We start from the raw sequence: 22,542 nt of genomic DNA, 5'->3' as shown, positions 1-22,542 counted from the left end.
TTTCTCAGGGGGCATTGGACTTATTAAATGGACTTTGGCCATAGTTGGTCAGCTGTCAATGTAGACACCTTCAACTCTCCCATTTTCTACAGGAGGAAGCTGTTTTGTCTTGCAAACAGATGTTCAGAAGGAGCTAGGTTTGGGTTTTTTTTTTGTTGTTCATTGCCCTCATCTAAGCCCTTGCCTAGTACGGTAGAATCCATATTTTCTTATGAATTTCTATTTGTTGCTACACATTAAATTACTAAATGGTCTAAAAATCATTTCTAGATTTCCCCTCATTTCCCACTGACTCCCTGTTGTCCTGGAAACTGAGGAGTCCACTCGTTAAACAGGCCAAACCAGGAGCAAATGAATGGATTCAGAAGTGCAAGAGGGTAAGACAGGTGACAGAACAGTAAGGAAATTATTTGGGGAAAAATGTACTTGGAGGGTTTCCTGCTTCCTTAAACTCAATGACAGCAGGGTTATTTTCAGAAGCAGCAAAAAATGAATGGTGGCAGATGGCAGAGAGGCGTGAGCCTCCTACAGGTTGGAAAAATAGATTGCCAGCCAGCCTGCGGTACGTACCGGGGTGGTAGAGCACATGTGCCTCTTAGGACAAGGCAGAAGTTGGAGGTCTTTAACACAGCCATGGATTCAGAAAACCCAGAGTGCCAGCTTCGAGTCATGTAGCAGGGGAAAAGCCAGTGCAAGGACCCAGCTGATGGTGAGCGGAGAGTTGTTTCCATGGGTGCTTGGCTGAGTGCGTGCCCCGTGACAGCAAGAACTCCAGTTCAGAAGGAGCGTGTCAGAGGTGTCTGTCATCAGCGGCTGTGTGATGTACCTGCTGCCTAAATTCATGGTAACTCGCCCGACTCTAACGCAGGTCAGGAGGTTCAGCAAAACCAGGGTTTATGCTGAAGGTGCTTCCCATAGTCAGTAATCTCCAGTGCTGTCCTTCACCTGAACATCTTTGAGTCGTACCCGTGGAAATTCCTGTGATGACATGTCAGTGCTAATACAGCTGTGATTCACGTGGGCATGGCCGGAATAGGCAGAACTGCAAGGAAAAACAGTTATTATTCATCCACACAAGGTTGACTTCTGTGGCGTAGTGCTGGGCCTCCTCGCTCCTCCAGATGTGGCAAGAGTGGCAAGCGTTCTTCCTGCAGTGCATTCCTGGTGGGTTCTGAGTGGCTTTAATTATGCTGCGAGAGGCTCTACTCCTCCGGTCCGTCAGCTGATTCTCCGCCGCTTCAGCCCATCACGAATCCCGAAAAACAACGTAGATGGCTAACTCAGTCGAATGATTAAGTGTCTCTGGGCATCTCATGCTGCGGTGATGAATGCCTTAAATGACATTACCTAAGATAACACTGTTAGGGCGTGTTTCTGTAATCCCCTCAAGACCTGCCATCATGCTGCTTTGTAGATCTGTGTTGCAGCTGTCGTTTTTCAAGCATAGAGGTTTGTTGGCAGAGAGGATATCTGCCCTTATGCCCGTGGAGTTTATGTGCCTGAAAGCCCTGCGTGTTTTGTTTTTTTTCCCGAGCTATATCATTTGTTGTCAGAAAAGATAATCCATCTGCCACACTTGGGCTTCAGGGTGCCCCGATACAGCCCCTTGTAGGACCAGAGCGTGGATGGTGTTGGAAGGGATGTCTGGAAATCGGCTCACTCAGCCCCTCTGCTCAAGGCACCATCAGCCAGAGCAGATTGCCCAGGACTATGTTCAGTCGGACTTTTCATATCGCTGTCTAGATACTTAGATGTCCTCTAACACAATAAAATTTGAGCATTTGTGCGGGAAAAACAAAACACCATTTCTTTTGAAGTCTCTGCTTCTACCCAGGTCCTCCCTCTCTGTATTGCACGTGGACATTTCCCAACCTCTTCACTCTCTGGCACACCCTGTAACGCCAGAGGAGTCATTTAGGCAGATATCAGGGTGTGTATCTGAAAACTGAAGTTTCACGTTTGTGCTTCAGCCCTGACTTTTAATCAGGTGTATTCTATGCAGCACATTGAAACACGGTGAACGTCTATTTTTTTCTTTTAATGTGAAGAGACAGTTCTGCCCCACTTTTTGTTGCTGGTAAGGAAGGCCAGGGTGTTCCAGCAAGATGGTCAGAGGTTCTATAGGTTTCAAGCCTATCATCAGTAACAGGCATTTATTTACAGGTACAGAATTTCCTTCTTGAATCACTTCCTTTACTGCAGCACCCGATGACAGTTAAGTAACAGCTATATTTGTAGTCTAGGAGATTAGGATTTTTTGACTTGGAAGATTCAGCTTCCAGTTGGCTGAACGGTTAATTGTGGCATAGTCTTCATGTGATCCACAAGCTCCGTAAGAATCCAGCGCGTCCCAGCAGTTCGTAATGTGAGCCAGCACTCGGCAATGCCCATGTGTGTGTGGATCCACCCCCTACCTTAGGAGAGGAGGACTGATAAAGACTGAAGAGGAGCAAGAGGAGAAGAGCATGTATTTAACCATTTGTGCTTTGTTAGACAGCATGCAGGAGGTTTTTGTGGACTTGCTGTCCAGGAGTTGAATATTCAGAGAATAAGTGAGTCAATATTGTCATCCTGTACACGTTCTCATTTTTAGGCTTGTTGAATTGATTTCCCGTTTCAGTAGCAGATGTAAAATTCAGGTTGAAGGAGATAAAAGGAAGGGTCTAAGGTGCCAAATTAGTGGCAATATTAGAGTGGCAAAGGATGGATGTTTACAGTCCTCCGTGGACCTTTGCTCTCAAAAGACTGCCCGGGCTCAATGTTTCCAAGAGCTCTGCCCCTGGATTTTATTTATTTGAGGATATTCTGCAAATAAATTTCAGCCTTCGGGTTATTCATAATCTGACCATATTGCATACGTTATCCATTTGGTATCACCATCGTGCTTTGCGATGAGGCATTTTTAATCGTGTGGCACTTGCTTATAGAGCTGGATGAGTCAAGATGAAGAAAAAGAAAGGGGATATATCAACTCAAGAAGATATTTTGTTCTTTGGGGAAAAGAGTAGAAAGTGTTCATGTTATTTCGGGGAAGACTAAGGCAGAAGAGTTCATTGGAAGAGTCTTGCCAGCTTCCAGTGTTTCCTTTCCCAGCTCTTTGGATTAGACAGTGTTGGTGAGAGCAGGCACCGCATCTGCAGCGGAGCTGGTGCTGAGCTTTAGGCTAACGTTTTGCCACCCGCTTCTTGCAGCCATTGTCACAACCCATTTACTCTCCCATGGCTGCGGTCGGGAAGGTCATAGCAGCTGTGTCATATCTGCCGTGTCAGAACTGGGGATCGCTTCAGTGCTTCTGTCTTTGGTTGTTAAACATCACCTTTGTTTGTAGTGGGCTTTACAGACCTCCAAAAGGCACGCTCAAGGTAAGAGCGGCAGGAGAAAATGACCATGAACAAGAAAGCGACCTCTTAATACCAGCAAAATCAGCATGGCTTCGTCCTCACAGCGAGCCGTGCCTGCCAGGGCTGCCTCGCTGGTTCTCACGGCAGCACAGCAGTTTGTCCTCCAAGCTCTGCTCTGCAGTGGTGGTGTCCCAGCCTTTGATAAATGGGGATCTGTTTAACTGAGAGGAATTTTTGATCGCTATGTTCTCTGCGCTCTGCTCAAAGTGTTACTGGATCTGGAGCTGTATCCCTGCCAACATCTTAAGGTGAGCAGAAGTGACCTCGGGGGTATTCACACTATCTAACCGCAGACGTTTAACTTAGGTGCCCGGGGAGAGAGGTGTGATTTGGAGCATTGAAGGTAGGAGCAAAAATAAAATGCCTAAAATAACCTCAATTAATGGTGTGATTAACCATAAACCACCTGTCTCCCGTTAGCTTGTCCTCAGCCTGCACCACTCCAACAAGCCATGACATTGCCACTGAAAAAGAGAAGAGTTGGGAGCACAGACTTGGGGCTCAGGGATGACAAAGTCCTCAACAGGGCCATGCCTGCGAAAGTGCTTTTACAAGACTGAGCCTGAATCTTTAACTTGCTTAACTTGAGACATATGTGGGAGGAAAATTCCTGTGCCCAAACTTAGGCGCCTAAAATTTAGCTGTCTGAACCCTGAGCTAATTAACCGTGGTTCCATCTGTAGTCAACAGAGAGGAACGGGCATCCTTGGCAGCTGATGCGTTTTGCGCGTTACCATCTCCGTTTAGATGGGTCGCCCAAGCTGGGCAATGAGTCCTGTCCCTCTTTATGGCCCAGCACAGTGTGGTTTAGAGAGATCTGAGCTGGTGGTGGAGACAGGCAGCGTGGCTCTGTTGGTATGGTGCTCTGCTGTTGCTGGTTAGTGCAGCATTTTCCTTAGCGATCATTTGAAATTGCTAGATTTTAGATTGCTCCACAATTTGCAGGTCACCATTTTAGAATTCTTTTTGCTCGTTTCCTAGACTCCACAGACTCTTGTGAAAGGGGCAAAAATGCCCAATGTAGCTGTAGAATTGGTATGACCCACAAGCTAATAAAAAAGTAGGAGTCTTCTCATCATTAAGTTCGGGGTCTCAGAGACAGACTCATGTTCTGGGAAGAATTCGTGCTGTTTGATCCCAGTTAAACAAATTAACAAAGAGTTTTTAACAAATGTATCCATTAGCCTTAAAACAAAATGCTAATTCTTGGTCAGGGTAGTTCTTGTGATTATTCTGTGGCTTAAAGGCAGTAGAGTAGAATCATGGAACCATTCAGGTTGGAAAAGACCCTTGGGATCATTGAGTCCAACCATCAACTCCACTCTACAGAGTTCTCCCCTACACCATATCCCACAACACCACATCTAAATGACTCAAACACATTCAGGGATGGTGACTCCACCACCTTCCTGGGCAGCCTATTCCAGTGTCTGACCACTCTGTCTGTGAAGAATTTTTTCCTAATGTCCAGTCTAAACCTACCCAGAGTAGCTGATCTTCAATGTCTTACATTGAGGTTTTGCTGTGAACTGTCAGTCGTACAAAGAGAAACCCCCTAAAGGAAAGAGTTACAAAAGCTAAAAGTCCTTGTCACTGATTCCAGAAGGAAATACCGGAGTTTTGTTGTTTCTTCTTTGCATGTGAACGCATATTTATGTTATCGTAAGGTGATGAACTACTGCAGCTTGATGAATTCCTCTTGATCAGCGAGTGTTCTACAATGGCAATCTAGAGTCTGTTGTTGGAAATTACCCTGATGTGAACTTCATTAAGCTGTATTAACACATTTGCCTCATGCCATTCAGGCAGATCCTTAGTTCTGAAGGAATCTTTCTCCAAGCCAATCATGCCTGAAAACACTCTTAGGCCGGTGCCTGAATATTTCAGGAAATTGTCCGTAGTCGGTAGGTAGTCTTCAAGTGGGTGCCTGAAATATCAGCTTCTCAGTAGTGATTGAAAACTTGCATCTGATTTTCCAGTGGCTTCTGTGACATCTTTTTTTATCCAGTCCAGTTGTTAGTAAACACATATTTTTATCTCAGTTTGGTACCTGCCAGAGTCTTGGCACAAGCTGCGGAGCAAGCTGCTGCAGTCCGTGCCATGCTTCTCTTGTAGGCACGCGTAGGATTTTGCTCTCCGACGCTGTTGATCTTTGTGCTTTTAAGCAAATGCTAAATTCAGTTTAGTTTCAGAAAGCGTGAATCTAAATTTCAAATGTGTCCTGGCGAAAGCCATATGAAGAGAACATGGTAAAGTCTGTGAAACCTGAAGGACAGAGAAGTTGAGATGGGAATGACTGTGCACTAACTCGCTTTCCCTGCAAAAACACGGGTCAGCCAACAAAATTGCCAAGCGTCAGATTTACAGCAGAGCAGTACTCACAGAGCACGGAGTCTAACTGTGAATTTCTGCCAAAGAGTGACCTGGAAACAAAAGGTATTAATTGCTTTCTAAAGGATTAAATGCATTCATAGAAGCTGGGGCCACGACAGTCTCTTAAACACTTTTGTCCCGGAATCCCTGAAACCAAAATGACCCCTGATTGTCCTGCGTGTCCTTAGTTTAAAAAAAAAAAAAAGTAAGACACACAAAAACCTTGTTACCTTGTGTATGTCACATCGTGGATTTGGACTGAAAAAGACTTTTCAGTGTCCCTGTAGAAACTGGGGTAGTTGAAAAGCAGACTGTTTCATAGGCTGAATGGCAGCAGGACGTGGCAGGTGTGTGAATCTTCAGCCTTTGGAGTCCTGCCCAAAAGGGAAGAGTTTCCCAAGTCCTAGCAAACATATAAGGTGAACTCACAGATAAACCAAGAGAGCCATTTATTTCATCTTGCCTCATTTCTGACAAACCACGTCTCAAGACCTTCTGGCCACCAGAAGGGAATCCAGCATGGTTGCTAGCTATCCAAATCTCAGTAATGAGCAATGATACCAGCATTTAGAGTGACAGATTTACCACTGATCATATATCTGTCTTCAGGTCTGAGACAGCTGAAGGGCTTTGTGAAAAATGCTGGTGCATTACAGAGGTGCTCTGAAAGAGCACGCAGACCTACAGCACGATGTGGAGTCAAGCTGGGCTCAACCCTTTGAGGAACCATTATAAGCCTAAAGATAATGTCCTAGATGTGATGCTGACTTCCTTCTTCCAGTGGGCCAAAGATACCACTTTCTTGAGACTGATGAGATGGGACTGGCCTTTCAGGAGTTGGGAGCTGATGGTAAGGTAATAGTATTTAATATAGAGCTCTTTTTGGATTCCTGGTCTTTGGTGAGTAGAGGGACAGCATTAATGTCAGGGCTTAGCAGTTCTGGGTTCTGTTCCTCGCTTCAGCTTGGGTGAGTCTTATTGTAGGCTTTATTTTGCAGAGCACTTGGAGGCAGCCCTCAAGATCAGGTTGACAGAGAGGATAGCATGTTCTCTTTTCAGAGAAACACCGAAGAGCCATTTGGTCGCTAGCAAGCACACGCACACAGCTTGCACACAGGCCATCTACACTTTGTAGATGTAGATGCTTTCAATGCATTGAGGTAGGTTGGGGAGTACATTGTGGTCCTGGGAGACACAACCTGAGCCTGCCTTCTGAAAAGGAAGCCGATTTTCCCACACGTGAGACAGCCTTAAGGAAAGGGTCGTATGGGACTGCAAGAGGAGGAAGAATAAAGGCTCATCTACGCCTTTTAGCTCTTCAAAGATCAGATGAGGAAGGTGAACGACCCGGACTTAATGAAACCTTGTGTGCAAAGATGAGAGCTGCCAATTAATAGTCTGAGGTTGTGGAGGGAGTCTAAGGTGACTAGGAGAGAAGGGAAATGGCACAAGTTGTTCCTAACAAAATACGGAGTATGCCTATGGCACATCAAGTTTGACAAAGGTGGTGTAGACATCCAAGAGATGATGCCTTGGCAGAGACACTAAGATAAGACATTAATGTAAAGGTAATTGGTGGAAATCAAAAGACTCTCTTGATTTAACTCAGAAGAGATGAGAAGCAATTCAAGAGTAGGGAAGGTAATTGCTGTCACTGGGGCTTCCAGCAGGAACTGGAAGAAAATAACTGATGGCAATGTGAGTATAGAGAGGGCTAGTGGACCATGAGGAATAGAATTGGGTATTAAACTGGAAAAGCAGATGAATGTGAAATGTCAACAAGAGCGTGCCTGAGGAAAAATCAATTGGCGGGTATTTTGGGACAGCAAGCCAGATAGGACCAGAGTCTACGGACCAGAGCGTATGGACTGGTGGGACTATCAATACTGATTTCATCAGGGATGGAAGAGAGGAGTCGTAAGATGAATTTGAGAAGTCATGGGACAACAGGCATGGAAGGAGGAGGTCAAGAGCAGCTAATCTAACTTTCCCAGGCTGAACACTCTGTTGAGGTTGAAGGCCATCTCTGTAAAGGACAACTTGGACAGGGAGCTGTTAAGTCCAGAGAACGTGGAGGATGGAGAGGGCAGGGCAAGCCCCTGGTGACAAGGGGTCAGCGAGAAGTGACCAGGAAGAAATTCAGTGAGGGGAATCACAAAAAAGTGCTGAAAGATTCTGTAGGTTTTAACAAAACTCCCCAGCAGAGCTGCAGGAGCTATCATGAGGATGTGTTGAGCCCGCTACAAGTGTGGAGGCCTGGGTGTTAGCTTAAATCACTCTCAAGGTGTTCTAGGTCACTTTTGGGTATGCCTTGGCTGAGCTGACCGGTAGAGGTTAAGATGCAGTAAGTTGATCTCGTGTAGTAATTGAGGAAGGATGTATCCTCAGGAAAGATGGAGCAAAACCGCCACTTGCACTTGGCTGTGTCCAGTGGCAGTGACCCATCCGTGGCTGCCAGTTCCTGGCAGATGGTCTTTTGGATTTAGGAAGCACAAGTTCATGAGAGCTGGGGTAGCTATAGCTACAGAACGCCTGGTTTGTGATACCCTACCGAGTGCAAGGGAACGTTAATGCGGCGTGTACTTGCCTGGCAGCGGGTACTGCTGTGGTCCTCCCGCACATTGTTTGCCCCTGGAGGAGCTGGCTGCTTCGAGTTCAACACCACCAGCGTGTCAGACCCTCTGGTCCAACTCTTCCTGACTGCTCTTGTTCAACTTCTGGTCTCAAGCAGTGGGCTTCCCCACTGGATGGTGTTCCTGGAAAACCCACAGCTCTTGTTTGGAAAAACTGTGGAAAACCTGCCTTTGTCCCAGCGTCACGCGCTGCAGCCGCCTCCCCTCTCCCAAAGGTGCTCCTGGGCCACACGACCTCCAAGCAGGAACCAGGGCTCTGGGGCTCCTGCTCCCGCAGGCAGGTGTTGCAGTATATGGACTGCCTGACTGGGACAGTGTTGAGTTACAGTCAGGCCCCCGCAGGAATGCAGAACCGTGCCAGGGTGACCCGCTCAGATATCCCAACCGAGAGCATGAGCTGTTGGCAGAGGTCAAGTTAATGTCAGAATGCACCTTTGCCAGAAGGAAGGCTTCTGAAAGAGCGGTCTGGGGAGCTAATTGGATATGTTTTTCCCATCTGTTCTGTATTTTTCCATTCCTTTGTTTGTTTGTTCCCTCTTGCCGATCAGCGCTAACCTGTTGGAAGAACGTCAGGTTTTGGATGCTGGAGTGCAGTAGTGCAGCCCAGAGGAGCCAGCCTTTCCATTGGGTGGCTCAGATGGTCCCTTCGGGTGTTTTAAAGCCCTTGGATGGGTGACGAAGTTCAAAGATGCCTCTGGAGGGCAGGCAGTGCTCAGCAAAGAGCCCACATAGCATGTCCACAGTTAAGTCCTGCCTTCAGGGAGGTCTGCACGTCGAACAGGAGTTTTCTCAGCTCAAAGGTCAGGTCTATTCAGCTGGTGGGGTTTGCCATTCGGGTGAAAAACACGAATCCATGCACCAGCTCACACAGCAGGAAACGCCGTAAGCCAATAGCTGTGCTTGGAGACAAAAGAAGCAGATTAACAGGAGCTCCTCTGAGTTCAGAGAGGTTCGTTTCTCATGGGTGTACAAGGAGTGACCCCCAAGGGTGCCCGCTCGCAGAAAAGCCATGCCTACAAGCGGACCCGAAATGCAAACCAGCTGCTAGCAGCAGCAGCACCCAGGCAGCTGCACTCACAGCCCACCCAGGTAATCCCCAGGCTAGGAAAGCAATCGAAAGCAACCTTACCATGAAATACTAGCGCGAGAGCTCAGAAGTCACTTGCGTTCGTAGCTCTGGTAAGTAGTTCTGTTGACGGACCGCAGGACACGGTGCGGTCAGCGCTGCTTGCGGTCAGTGAGAGTGAGCTGAGCTGCGGGAGGCGGCGGGTTCAGCGCTGGCTCCCGGCCTCTTGCTCCGACACAGCTCTCCTCCCAAAGCCACGCTCATTTACAAGTTGACGGCACGGGCAAGGATGGGTTACAGAAGACGCAAGGCATGGGTGGAGAGCTCGGAAAGGATTTTGCGAGTGATTAAAACCTGCTTTCTGCACTGCTTTCAGCTTCTTTCTACCCAAGGAATGAGTCTTTCTGAGCTGGGTCTGTGGTGAGTAGGCAAAGGAGAGCGGACACAACGAACTCCGTAGGAGAGGAGCCACAGTGAGGAGCTACCGACAGCAGAGGGCACAAAGACAACGGCAGCGTGTACTTGACGGTGCACAGGACCAAATGTGATAGCTTGCCCTTGTATTAAATCAAATTAGAGTTTTGTTATTTTTTCCTTATGACCGTAAAAAAAAAAAAAAGGGAGGGGTATTCATTATGATTTTTTAAAGCTTCAATTTAAATTTTTTCTCTCTAAATTTTAATTTTTTCTTAATATTTAAAATCAGATGCCAGTTCGTGGACTCCGTGCTATAATTTCCTCTATTATCCCAAATAGCAAAGCACAAATACTCCAGCACCTGTGGCATCAACACAGTCAGTGTTGCCACTGGGAAATGCTGGGAACCCCCCCTACAGCAATTCATAACCCCCTTTCCTTTCCTAATTCATCTTTTTCCTGTGTATGCTATGGTTGCCGAGTTGAATAGGTTAGAAAATGCGGTCTGATGTGTCGAGGTGTTTGCATTCATCACTCAGCTGGAATTAGGAAAGCCTCCTCTGGCATTGCAGCGGATTCCCGGGTCCGTTCTTTCGGTGCAGGAGGGTGAGATCCTGCTCCTGAAGAACTGAAGGTGTCCGCGGGCAGCTCTGAGGGTGCAGCTGCAGGGGGATGGCGTGGGTTCAACTGGGTTTGCAGTGCCGATGGCTGTGTATCATTAGGGCCTAAATCTTCTCTATATACAAATTGCTAACGTTTTCTTACTCTAAACCTACCACGCGTAATAACCTCAAGTACGTGTTTGGGGTTCTGGGGGCGGCTTTGTTTGACGTCATTTCTCTGTGTGCTTTCCAGAAGGATGAACAGCGGCTGTTCTTGCTCTTTTTCCCAAACTCTGGAGCAAAGAGTGCCAATTTGCAGTTATCTGAATGTTGCTATTTTAAGAAAAAAACCCAAAAAAACAAAAACCAAAACCAAACCAAACAAACAAACAAAAAACCCAAAACAAACAAAACCAAACCTGAGGGGAAGGACTTAGCTCTTGAGCTGGTTGCAGAGCAGCGTGACTGAAGGAGGTGTGGTGAAGGGGACGGACACCTCTCTGCCGGGCGGAGTGGCTGAAGGTGGCGGGCGCTGGTGCTGGCATCAGGACAGCGGCAGTTCTGGCCCCACAGTGTTCCTGGTGTTAATTGACCAGAAAAGCCCGGGCGCTTCCTATTCCTCTCTCAGAGCACAAGGGGGGGTCAAGGGGCACCCACCTGAGGTCGTTATTCTTTTTTTTTTTCCTTTGTTTTGTTTTGTTTTGTTTTGTTTCTGAACAGGAGAAAACCAATCCTCCTGGAAGCACTGAGAATATTGAGGAAGAGATCGGTGAGTTGGGCCAAGCTGTGAGATTATGGCTAGAGAAATCTCCTTCTCCCATGCGGGCATTTGCTTTTGCCACTTTGCCCAGGAGCGATGGGGAAAACACTCCTGGCTTGGCCATCTCGTGCATGAATAAGTGCACACCCAGCCAAATATTCAGGTTCCTTCTTAGTTAGCGCCCAGAGTCGGGCTGTGAGCACTGGGTATCTCCTGCCAGGCAAATGGGCATTTCCCTGCAGCTGATTTTTGAAGGAAAACAAACCTACAGGGAAATCAAGCCAACAGCTGTCCTCGGCCGTGGGTATATGCCCAGAGACCCTTCTCCTGAACAGCGTGGCTGTGCCTGCGGAGCCCTGAAAACGGGGTTGGTGAGCAGAAGGTTCTCCCACTGGTCCAGCAGAAAATCCTGGGGAAGCAGAAAATCCTGGGGAAGGGTGGCCCTGCGGCTGGCTCGCTCAGCCACGCGGCACCCAGTATCTCTGGAGGGTGTTCTCTGGCCGTGCCTCAGGTCACGTACAAAAGGAAAAGCGTGTGGTCCTCCCCCCCCGACCCACCACCACCAGGGATTCCCACAGCAGCAGATGGGAGCGAGGATGTGGATGCTCTCAGTCTCGCCTTCCCCTGCCTCCCGTCAGCTCCCCCCGGCTCCACGGGCTCCCACTCGGTAGTGCCCCGATGCCCCGCACCGCCTGGCTGGCAGCCCGGCACCAAAACCCTTCCCAAGGCTCTTCCCTCTCTGCCAGACTTGCAAACGTGTCATCGACTTCAAAATCAAATCTTACATTCTCCCCTCATAAACTGCCCCTTCCTTCACGCGAAGGCGGGGAGCCCAGATGTGGAGCCATTAGTGGACAGAGCTGGTGAAGCTAACGAGGGTTTGCCGGGACGAGGGTGGAGGGCGTCCCTGCCCATCCCAGCCCTTCCGCGGTCACTGGCTTTCAAATCTGCCCTCCACAAAATGTCGCTGGCAGTTACTCCTGATGGCGGCTTTTGGAAGTTTTTTATTGCTTCTATCCACAATCATAACAAGCATTTTTGACCAAAAAATAAATAATTAAATCCGTGCTTCGATTTACAAGAAATCTTCTGTTGCCAAAGTTTGATTTGCCCAGCGCTACAGCCAGTTGGTGGTGTGTATGTGGAAGGGAAGGAAGCCCTCCTAATTTTAGCTTCCTCTGTTTCATCGCACGCAGGTAAAGCCGCTTTACCCGATTCCTCATTCTGCAGTCCCTGCGGATTTATGTTTGGAAACCACAGCTTATTTATATACCTCCTTATTATGCTAAATGCACACTCGCATTTAACATAATAAGGGTGTATACTGGTTCACAATGGACCGCGCGACACAAAAAGCACAAGGTCAGACTTTCAGCTGCAGCAGCTGGCAAGGAAGAGACTGAAGAGCAACAAGCTGACGGCGAGTCTCCAAAGGGGGAGGGATTTTTGGTTTGGCCGTTTGGTTTCACGCTCTCCTGAGCTGTCTGAGCCTGTGCAAGAAATGCGGCAGGTGATGTAGGAAAGCAGGACGGGCGGCTTCAGGTGGTGGAAGGGGATGTGCTACCTTTCCCATGGTGTAAGGCCAGCCTTGTTGGCCAGCGTGGAGGAGAGGGAGGCCAGAAGGATGTCCATGAAGTCATTTGGACACCATCGTTTCTGTGCGCACACAAGGGCTGCGGTTGCGCTGGCAGCCAACCCCCCTGAGGACCCAGCTGGTCCCTCCTGAGTCCTGGAGAATGCAGAAGCAATGGTCTCCTGCACTGCGCAGCAGTTGTCATCAGGTCGTCAGCATGCTGGGTTTCCAAACATGCCTCCCAAAAAAGGCACCACGTTTGAAAAGTGTAATTGAGCTTGGGAGGATAAAGGCATTTTCAACTGAGGAAAGAAAGAGGGCTGCAGCAGAGGTTTTCTGGACCATTACAGGAGATCCAGCACCGGGAGTGCCATTCCTCCCCTCCCACGGTGCTTACCCCCCACTGGCTGCTGTTAGCGGGCAGACCCCTGCAGGGCTCGCTGACAACCGCACGGAGCTTATCAACAGAGGTACACCTTTCTTTGTCCTGATTCCAGAGCAAGCGGTTCAGGAGACGGTAGACACAGATCTGTATGTGAGGAGAAGACAGCGCCCAACTGCTTCCAGGAGATACCGTGAGGGTTACCGGTAAAGACAGTTCTCCATGGGCATCTTGTTTTGGCTGTAGCTCCCCTTGCCTCCTTCTTCCTTTCTTTTCCTGCTCTTCTGGACTCTGTTTCTGCTAAGCTCAGTCGTGTCCTTATGGGGTTGGGGTGAGAGGACAACTTCTGGCAGCTCCTCGTGGTGGCCCGGGGACAGGAGCAGGCTGGGGCTGGGTAAAGTTGTGAAGATGGGGTGTGTGAAGGAACACAAGATGGTTCTGGGCTATTTTCCCCTGTTATTGTGGAGCAGGAGCTCTGGCCATTTGGGAGGAGAAGAGCTGAGGAAGAGGTGGCATCATTTTCTTCCTTGGCATGGTCCAGTGAAGAGTGTCTCATAAGTGGCCTGAATTAGCTGATATGTCAGCAAAGGCCCTGCTTGGCTCCCATTGTTCACCTGGTGTGTGTGAGCATCTGGAGGGTGGGACAGTGTCTTGTCTTGGGAACCTCCATGGAAATGGAGAGGCCTTTCCCAGTGCGTTGTCTCTGGGTGGCACCTGAGCCCTCCATGGAGCCGGGAGCCTGGCAGCACCCTGACGGGCTGCAGCGGCCATGCCAAGTAAGACCCTGGAGGCACCACTGCAGCTTGGTCTGGCGTTGTCTGAGCTGTCCTCGGTCGCCCTGCAGGGACACTGGGGGCTGCACCTTTGAGGGAAAGAGGAGAGGTTTTATTTCTGTTGCTGAGCACCTTCCCTGCAGGCTCAGAGACCTCAAAATGAGCCGTGCTGATGGACCGGAGCTGAAGAGCCATGTTACAGCAGGTTCAGTCCAGCTCCAAAGTGTCACCTAAGTGACAGCAAAGGGAGGAATGGCACCTATGGAAACTCGGTGCGGGCTCCTACTGCCAGGCAGCTGGCTCTCTTTTTACATTGTTCAGCCACTCAAAAGCACCTGCTTGGGATTTTATTTCTTTGCCATTTCAGCGGTCAATGCTTGCCCCATCTGAGACTGGTCCTATAATCCACAGGTTGGGGGAGCTTGGTTTCGCACCTTGTAGGAGTGCTCTTTGTCTGGCACAACGCACAGTGTACGGACAAAAGGACGTGCATATATCGATGTATGTGTACGTATTTATCTAGAGCACCCTCTGGCCCTTCTCCACCTTCTTCAGCACATGTTAAACATTTGTGCTTGATTTCATGAAATGAAGCACGGTTGAGGACAGTTTACATAGGCACGTTTATTGTGAGGGATCCCCTGTAGGGATATTTGTCATGCATTAGCTGTACACAATATATTAGGTCATATAGAGCATATATTGTGCGCGTGGTATGTATGTGTAATGACATGATTTAACCTTGCTTTGGCTCTGCAAGGTAGGTCATGCCCAATGTTCTGTCGTGGCAATTTGGAGGTGACAGAGGGTCCCTGAGCTTCAGGTTATGTTGGCAGCTGAAATAACCTTCCTCAGATACACAAAGCATCTACCAGTTTATAATTAGAGCCCCTTCCCCGGCAGCTGCACCGGTGCGGAGTCAGTTCAGAGAAGGTTGGTGCGGAATGGGAAGGAGGGATCTTCATGCCTTATAGGTGTGGGACCCTGGTTAATCGTGCCAGCCACCACGCACCACGTCAGGCGCGGAAGGCGGCTTGGTGGCACCTGCTTCCCCAGAGCGTTGCTTCTGGCAAAGCCATGTCCTGGTCAGCGGGCTGGGTCTCAACTGGGAGAGAGGGCGCGGTTCTGCCACTCCATGTGGAGGTGCTCAGTTGGTGTCCAGGACCAGGCAGAAGTTCAGGCAGCCTCCCCTTTATGCCTTCAGCACATAGTAGGGAAGGGAAGTAGATTCAGAGGGTCCATCTCCCAGGAGCTGATGAGCAGAGAAGATGATGTCCTTTTCTGTCAGCGTTGCATGTAGCTGAAAGCAAGAACTTCTCGTGCTTCCCGGCATCAAGGGTTACGTGCATGTTTTGACCCCCCACCCCCTTTGAAGTAGATGCAAATGTTCAAGCACTCCCTGGACAAACAGTCTCAGCTTTCATAGCTGGGATGCTCCTCAAGAGTGGGCACCAGGCCCCTGCATGCTGGAAGAGCCTTTGACAACCTGATCTGCTGTGGCTGCTGGTTTGCTCGTCTGTACTCTGTCACGGCTCATTCCGGTGTAAAGTCCAGCTTGGGGCACTGAAGTCATTTGGGCTTTGCACCAGCACAAAGAAGATGAGAGTTTGGGCTGGAGCCCTAAGTGTGCAAAGAGCTCTGCAACGGGGTTGACCAAAAGCCGCTCTGCTCTCCCCCGGTGACCGTGGTTTGAGCTGCTGCATCCTCAGCCCGTGAGCAGCATCAGCAGGTCCCACCTGCAAGTGCTGGGCTGAGGACCGCTGCTCTACCCCTGTGAAAGCGTCTTTCCCTCCAAGGGTGACACCACCGTTTAGTTTCTCCTCTTGCTTCAAGATGCGGTTGTTGTCCCCCCACTGACTGCCTGCGTGTTTCGATTTTGTTCTTTTCTTGCAGGCCTGAAACAGCCGTTCAGCCTGAGACCGACACTACTTAGAGCAGTAGCTGGTAAGTACCCATCACTCACCCTCATCACTCACTGCCCGTTATATAGCTCCATCAGGCTAATGGGGTTAGGTGGCCACAGCTTGCTGTTGGCCTCAGGTTGTGCTTGTTATTGCCCCAGAAGTCCCGGTGGGCTCAGAGCCTCACTGCTTGCCTCTTCCTGCCCACCTTGGCCCTGCCTGGATGCTGCCAGAGAGAAGGACTATGGTTGAACCCACCTGCCTGCATTGCCCCCCCGCCACAGGGTTCCTGCCTCAGCCCCGTGTTTGTGCGGTTTCCATTTCTATTCCCCAGTTTGAGACTCTCTTGGTGCTGCCCAGACACAGCCTGGACCTCTGTGAGAAATGCAGAGCTGGCAGAGGCGTTGCTGGTCTCGGGGCTTTCTGGAGCCACTTGAACCAGCAATCGAGAAATGGTCTTTGCCACCATTATTGTCATCTGCCTTGAAGTGAAGCTGGCCCTGAGTACACACTTGCCTTCCCACCAGGGCATGGCCTGTCCGTGCTTACTCCTGCTGCTCCTTCTCCTCTTGGAGTCTCTGTCTACATCCCTCTCCTGCGATCTTCAGCCGGGTCTTATTCCCTTTTCCTTTCTGCTCCCCAACAGCTCCAGCTTCCATGGCGTGTGGCGGCAGCTTGCAGAACTAGTGGCATCGCAGCCTTCCCAGAGGAGACCTGGAGTGAACCAAGGGGTTTGGTGGGGTGGGGGTGGGATCGGGGCATCTTTAGGGGCGTACCTGGGTGAGGAGAAGGAACACTTGATGTCGCGGTTCTGTTGCGGCTAAGGCAAAAAGCTTTCCCTGTGTTGGGGCCAGGTCAGGTACATTTGCTGTTTCTTGAGAATAAACAACCTGTCGTGTTGGTACAGCTGCAGTCTTCATCTCAGCAGACATTTGCTGGCTGAAGACAGACTCCTCCACAGCAAGCCCTTCCCTGCTCCTCTCAGTGGCCGTAGCTTCCCACCCAGCTGGTGTCCCTGGTCGGCACCAGGCGGCACTGAGAGAAAAGGCAATGCCTAAAAAAAGAAGGCAGCATTTCAAGAAGCACCAAACGGTCTGGCCTGGCCACCCTTTTTGAGCAGATCAGCGCAGTTGTTGTGTGTCTCAGACCACGCAGAATCCAAAGCTACCCCAGGGCCTGAGGACTGCTGGCAGTTAGAGCTGGCGGCTGCCTGGCATGACCCTTCTGGCTAAGGGGAGGTGGGGTTTGTACAAACACTGGTGGAACACAGGGGCTGGACGTGCTTCCCACCATGGGGTCCAACCAAAAGCTGTCACCTGCAGCTTCAGTCCATGTCTGTGACCTGAGAGCGAAGCCAGAGAGCGCTGGGGCTGAGCGCTGCTGCACGGCCTTCCGTAGAGCTTTTTTTTTTCCCCCTGTTCAATGGCTTTCCAAAGCCCCCTCCCACATGGCAGCGCTTGGCAGTCAGAGGAGTTGGATGTGACTGGTGATGCTGGGAGGCAGTGGGCTGAGGCTCTGTGGGGAAGAAGAGCCAACAGTAGAAATGCTCTGGGCTGCTGATCCATCCCATCCAGCCTGCTCAACCCCATCCAGTGGCTCTTTCAGTCCCTTTTTTTTTGCGATGCAAAGGCTGTCCCCAAAGCACTCGCACTTCTTCAGGCCGGTTCTGCAGTGAGTATTTGATGTCCTTGGGCTTTTTGCCATTGTGCCATGACCTGACAGAGGAGGGAGGAGAGCCTTCCCGAAGGCTGGCAGAGTGACGCTCCTCCAGGACAGACTTAGAGGCAGTAGCCTCTGCTTTCACCCCTGGATCTCCTGGGCTTTTCTGAGCCGAGTTGCAAGTCCCATGGAGAGTCCAACCCTTAGCACACGGGTGGGTGGGAAGTGAGGACCCCCCCACTGTTAAATATCCCTGCAGCTGGGCTGGCAGAAAGGTACACAAAGGAGCATTTTCCAACTGCTCCACACCCACTGTCCTCTCCCCGGGACATGTGCCAGTGAGACCCCATGGGAAGCACACCACCGGTGAGCGCAGTCCGCCAAGGGAAGAAAAACTAAACCAGCTCTCAGCAGATCTCTCCATTCATGACCGTTATAGGCAGCGACTGGGGAAGGAAGACAGTTGAAGTGGATGAATGGTAAGGATTTCCTCAGGATTTCGTCTAGGGTGGATGCAGGTGAGCAGCATAAAGATGCTGAAAATAGCCTCCAGGCAGCCAATAACCACTCGCCCTCGAGAGGTGCCAGGGCAGGAGCTCTCGGAGCAGGGTGGGTTCAGCGGGAAGGCCAGGTAATGGCCACGCTCTCCCCTGGGGCAGCAGATCCCCCTGCAGGGACAGATCCCCCAGCACTGGGCTGATCAGCTCAGGAGCATCACCTGGGTCCCAGGGGACGGGACTGGTCACACGTTTGTATTTGTTGTACTCTCTGATCCCAGCGCCAGTAGCTGGCAGGGTCACCCTGTGTTTGGTGGGTACGTCCCCCCCAGCAGGAAATGCCTGGTGTCTTTCAGCCTGCAAGGGTCATGTCGGCAGCTCCAAAAGCACTTTGTTAGCAGCAGCGAGGAGGTCTCCAGGCTCGGGAGGGCAGCGCGTGTTAGACTTGCTTTGCTGCAGCGGCTTTAGAGGCAGCGCTTGCTAGCTGAGAGGTATCACAGCAATGTAGAGTAGCGATAAAAATGGAAAGGTCCTGTTAACTGCAGGCTGGGAGCTCAGAGACATCTCTGCCATCACAGCAGAGCAGAGGTTTGGGGAGTGCTGCTCCCCCGCGCAGGCTCGTACCGCACCGCGTCCTTCGCCCGCCCTGCCGAGGGGTGTGGGCACCGCACAGGCTCGGGCTGGTGGTCGCTGCGGGTGCTGGCTGGGCACAGCCCGGGGTCTCGCCAGCAGCACGGGCACGGGCAGAGCCTGGAGGGCAGCATGGCAGCGTTGCCCGACGGGTTTGGTGCAGCCCTGGGCTGCGTGGCTGGGCAACGCTGCTGGCATGGTGGGAGCACTGCCGAGGCAGCCTGCGGGTGACGGTGCATCTGCGTGGGCAGCAGAGTCGGCTTGTTCCTTGTACGAACCATTTGGAGCAAAACCAATAAACACTGAGCTCTCCGTGCCTGCGTTAGTCAGCGAGCAGAGCCTCATTGCGCTTCTCTTCTCTTCGCCTCCCCGCGCCCTGTCCCTGCACCACGTGCCCGGTGGCAGCTCAGCCATGGCCACCCGACCAGTGGGACGGAGCGCCCGTAGCCACAGCTGACCATCCGGATGTGGCGGCCACAGCGGGCCGTCCCAGCGTGATGCCTGCAACCATGGCAAGCCCTCCACAACCCTCGGTGGTGAGTACCCACCGCCAGGCACCCACCCCGTGCAGGCTGGTGGTGGTTGCTGTCACCGCAGCCCCCCATCCTGGGTCTGGCCACCACCCTGCCTTCCCCCCAGCCCGGCAACATGCACCCCACAGCGCCCAGTCGGGCCAGGGGGTGGGAGTGGTGGGGGGCCGTGGTGCACCATGCTGGGCATGACCTTGGCCAAACTTCCCGGGGGCTTTTTCCGAGAGAGGTGGAGCTGGTTGCACCCCAGCTGGTCCCGCATGGGTCCCACCAGTGTCCCTCAGCCTCAGGGGCACCAGTGGGGGCTCCCACTTGTCCCCCACGCACTCAGGATCAGCCACCTCTGACCTCCTCCACCGGCTGTGAGTCCCACCCCATGGTAAGACCTGTCCACCCAGGCACAGGCTGGCCACGCTCCAGCACCCGGACGAAGGCGGCTTCCTCTGCTGAGAGTGTTTTTTTGACGTGAGGAAAACATGTCCTCATACAGCATCTGAGCCTTCCAGCTTTTTCCCGCCCAAGCAGCCGAGCTTATTCCAAACACAGGTAGGAAATACATTCCGACAGCAAGGTGCATTTTCCTAACGAAGTGGCTGAAGCTTTCGGGGGGCTGCACACACTTGTCCGGCCGAGCTCTGCCTTTGCAAAGCCCCGTGGCGCCGTGCTCACCGCAGGCTGTAGAGCGCAGCCGTGGCAGTGCCCAGCACACCCCGCCGGCACACACGGGACCGCCCAAAAGCAGCCAGAGCTGCAGCGTTTCTCCTGCCGCCATGGCTCGGAGCTGCCCGGCGCTGTGGGCGCACCTCCCAGGCAGACGGGACACAAAGGGAATTTAGGCATCACAGAATCACAGAATGGTGGGGTTGGAAGGGACCTCTGGAGATCACCCAGTCCAACCCCCTGCCAGAGCAGGGTCACCCACAGCAGGTGGCACAGGAACGCGTCCAGGCGGGTTTGAATGTCTCCAGAGATGGAGACTCCACCTCCTCCCTGGGCAGCCTGTTGGCATATCAACCATAGGCATGAGCACGGTGGCCGTGAACGGGACATGAGCAGGAGGGACGTCCCCAGGTCCTGCCCTGTCACCCCTGTGCTCCTCCTGTCTGGGGCACAGGTTCTCCCCCGCCGGTCCCTGCTTGTGGCATGGGCAGCAGCTCCTCGTGGTGGCACCTCCATGGAGTTTGATCTTCTGTCCCCAGATCCTGCCTTTTCTGCCTCCGCACAGGCTGGCGGGCTGTGGTGCGGCTGGAGAAGGCACCAGCGGGAGGAAGGAGCTTTCTGGGCGCTCCGGCTGTGCTCTCCAGAGCAGGAGGGGAGCCTGGCAGGACAGAGCAGCAGGGGCGAAGCGAGCCCCAGGGCTGAGCACGCAGCAGGGGCAGGAGGGCGCGGGGAGCCCAGCGGGTCTGGGACCCGCCGCCAGCGTGACGGGGAGTCACTGAAGTCCGATTGCGCCATGTGGATCCCGGTAAGGGATGAGTCAGGGCCCTTCTGGGTAAGGGTGTTTCCTCTCCCCAACAGCTCTCCGCCGCCCTTTGTAATTCCAGAGCCTCATGGTTGCATAAATACAATGCCTCCAAAATGTGATAGTTCAGCTGAATAAACCCTGTCAGGAGGAGCATTACAGGCTTTGCCACCCTGTCGCTGAGCCGCCACACAGGGCGCTCGGGCTCAGTGTGGTGGGGGAGTTTGTTTTGCTCAGGTCCCGGGTGGGAACTGCCCCAGCACTGCTCTGGGGACGCGCGGGATGACAGACCGTGCACCAGATGGAGCCTGTGGGAAAGCTCGTGCTGCCCAGGTCCCCCTCCCTGGGGTGCAGATGCACCCAGATAACACCCCGAGATACACCCAGATGCACCCCAAGGAGCACTTGAGACCATATCCTGCCCCTCGTGGTGCAGCCTGTTCTCCAGGAATACCTGTGGATCCCGTGAAGATGCCGGGGCTGTAGGCACACAGGTCCCCCCAGCCCAGCCGGCAAGACCTGGGGCAAACACAGCCCCCCTGGCAGAGCTCCCCCCGTGCTCTGAAGTGCCGGTTTCCAGTTACAAGAGAGAGGAAGACACCAGGCTGCTGAGTCACGAGCGGGAGCCCACGTCTGGCCCAGCTGCCGGAGCAGCTCCTTTGTCAAATGAATGTTTGGCCCCGAGTCCCGCCCAGAGCAGGATCTCCGGGATCTCCTCCTCCCACAGAGTCCCCGTGGCTGGTGGAGCGGGGCAGTAACCACGCACAGCTCCCCATGGGGACATCCAGGGAAGGGGAACTGGGCAGCCCCGTGAGCAGGTCCGAGGGAGCAGGACCCGGGATTTGATGGGGTGGAAGAGGAAGGCCAGGCCCTGCCTCCTCCCTGCTGGCCAGGGATCGAGGTCCCAGTGCAACTTGTGGGGGGCAGCCAGGCATGCTGGGAGACACGCAGTGGCATTGGCTCATCCCTCCGCATCCGGACAGGCTGGGTGCTGGATCCTGCACAGCAGAAAGGCAGCGCCGTGGCTCGTGGAGGCTGCAGGCACCAGTCCCACGGCACTGCCACTGGGCACGGCCTCCAGCACCACCGTGCAGCCCTCCAGCTCCTCCTCCAACCCCTGAGGCTGCTGCAAGGAGAGACACTACGTCCTCCAGCACAGCCCAGCTGCTGGTCCTGGCTGGGGAGTTCAGTGGGGCAGGGAGGTGGATACACAACCGGTTAACATCCATCCATCCTTCCATCCGTCCATCCTTCTGTCCATCTGTCCATCCTTCTGTCCATCCTTCCTCCATCCGTCCGTCCATCCTTCTGTCCGTCCTTCCATCCGTCCGTCCATCCTTCCGTCCATCCTTCCGTCCGTCCATCCATCCTTCCGTCCATCTGTCCATCCTTCTGTCCATCCTTCCATCCATCCTTCCATCTGTCCATCCATCCTTCCATCTGTCCATCCATCCTTCCGTCCATCCCGCCCCAGGAGATGAGCCCGAAAGAGCCAGAGAAGGGTCTTCTGGGACACAGGGCCAAGTGAACTTATTTTGGGGCTGGAGCTCGGTGAAAGGCTTCTCCCTCCTCCCCCTCCCCTCCCCTCCCCGCCCCGCCCTCCCCGCTGCGGCCCCGGCGCTGGCAGCGAGCGGCGGTGAGTGCGCGGGGCGGCGGGGCCGGGCCACCCCTGCAGCGGCCCCGCTCTCAGGGCTGCGCCCGGCCGCCGCCGGCCCGGCGCGGGGGCTGCGCGGGGGGTGTTCGAGGGTTGCGCGGGGGCAGCGCGGGGCGGGGGTGCGCGGGGGCTGCGCCGGGCGGGGGCTGCGCGGGGCTGGGCGTGTGCGAGGGTTGCGCGAGGGCTGCGCGGGGCGGGGGGTGCGCGGGGCTGGAGGTGCGCGGGGTTG

At 52.8% G+C, this 22,542-nt stretch overlaps 1 protein-coding gene across 12 annotated transcripts in view; it reads left to right on the top strand.

The window, feature by feature from the left end:
• The window catches only part of LOC128913400 (uncharacterized), a 47,082-nt gene that overhangs the window by 3,663 nt on the left and 20,877 nt on the right, over window positions 1-22,542 (top strand). For 3 of the 12 annotated variants that reach the window (XM_054210882.1, XM_054210891.1, XM_054210895.1), the window contains 3 exons: window positions 15,874-15,924; window positions 16,528-19,743; window positions 20,397-20,662. The gene's annotated coding sequence lies outside the window, so the exon portion shown is untranslated. Of the gene's footprint in view, window positions 1-1,185; window positions 9,357-9,477; window positions 9,497-11,212; window positions 11,262-13,322; window positions 13,414-15,873; window positions 15,925-16,527; window positions 19,744-20,396; window positions 20,663-22,274; window positions 22,296-22,542 lie in introns of those variants that run through there. The other 9 variants (XM_054210887.1, XM_054210884.1, XM_054210892.1 and 6 more) reach the window with 7 other exon arrangements.

Source organism: Rissa tridactyla, chromosome 8, assembly GCF_028500815.1.
Source record: "Rissa tridactyla isolate bRisTri1 chromosome 8, bRisTri1.patW.cur.20221130, whole genome shotgun sequence".
Lineage (NCBI taxonomy): Eukaryota > Metazoa > Chordata > Aves > Charadriiformes > Laridae > Rissa > Rissa tridactyla.
Note: the sequence above shows the minus strand (reverse complement) of the source record. Positions and strands in the feature narration are given on the sequence as shown.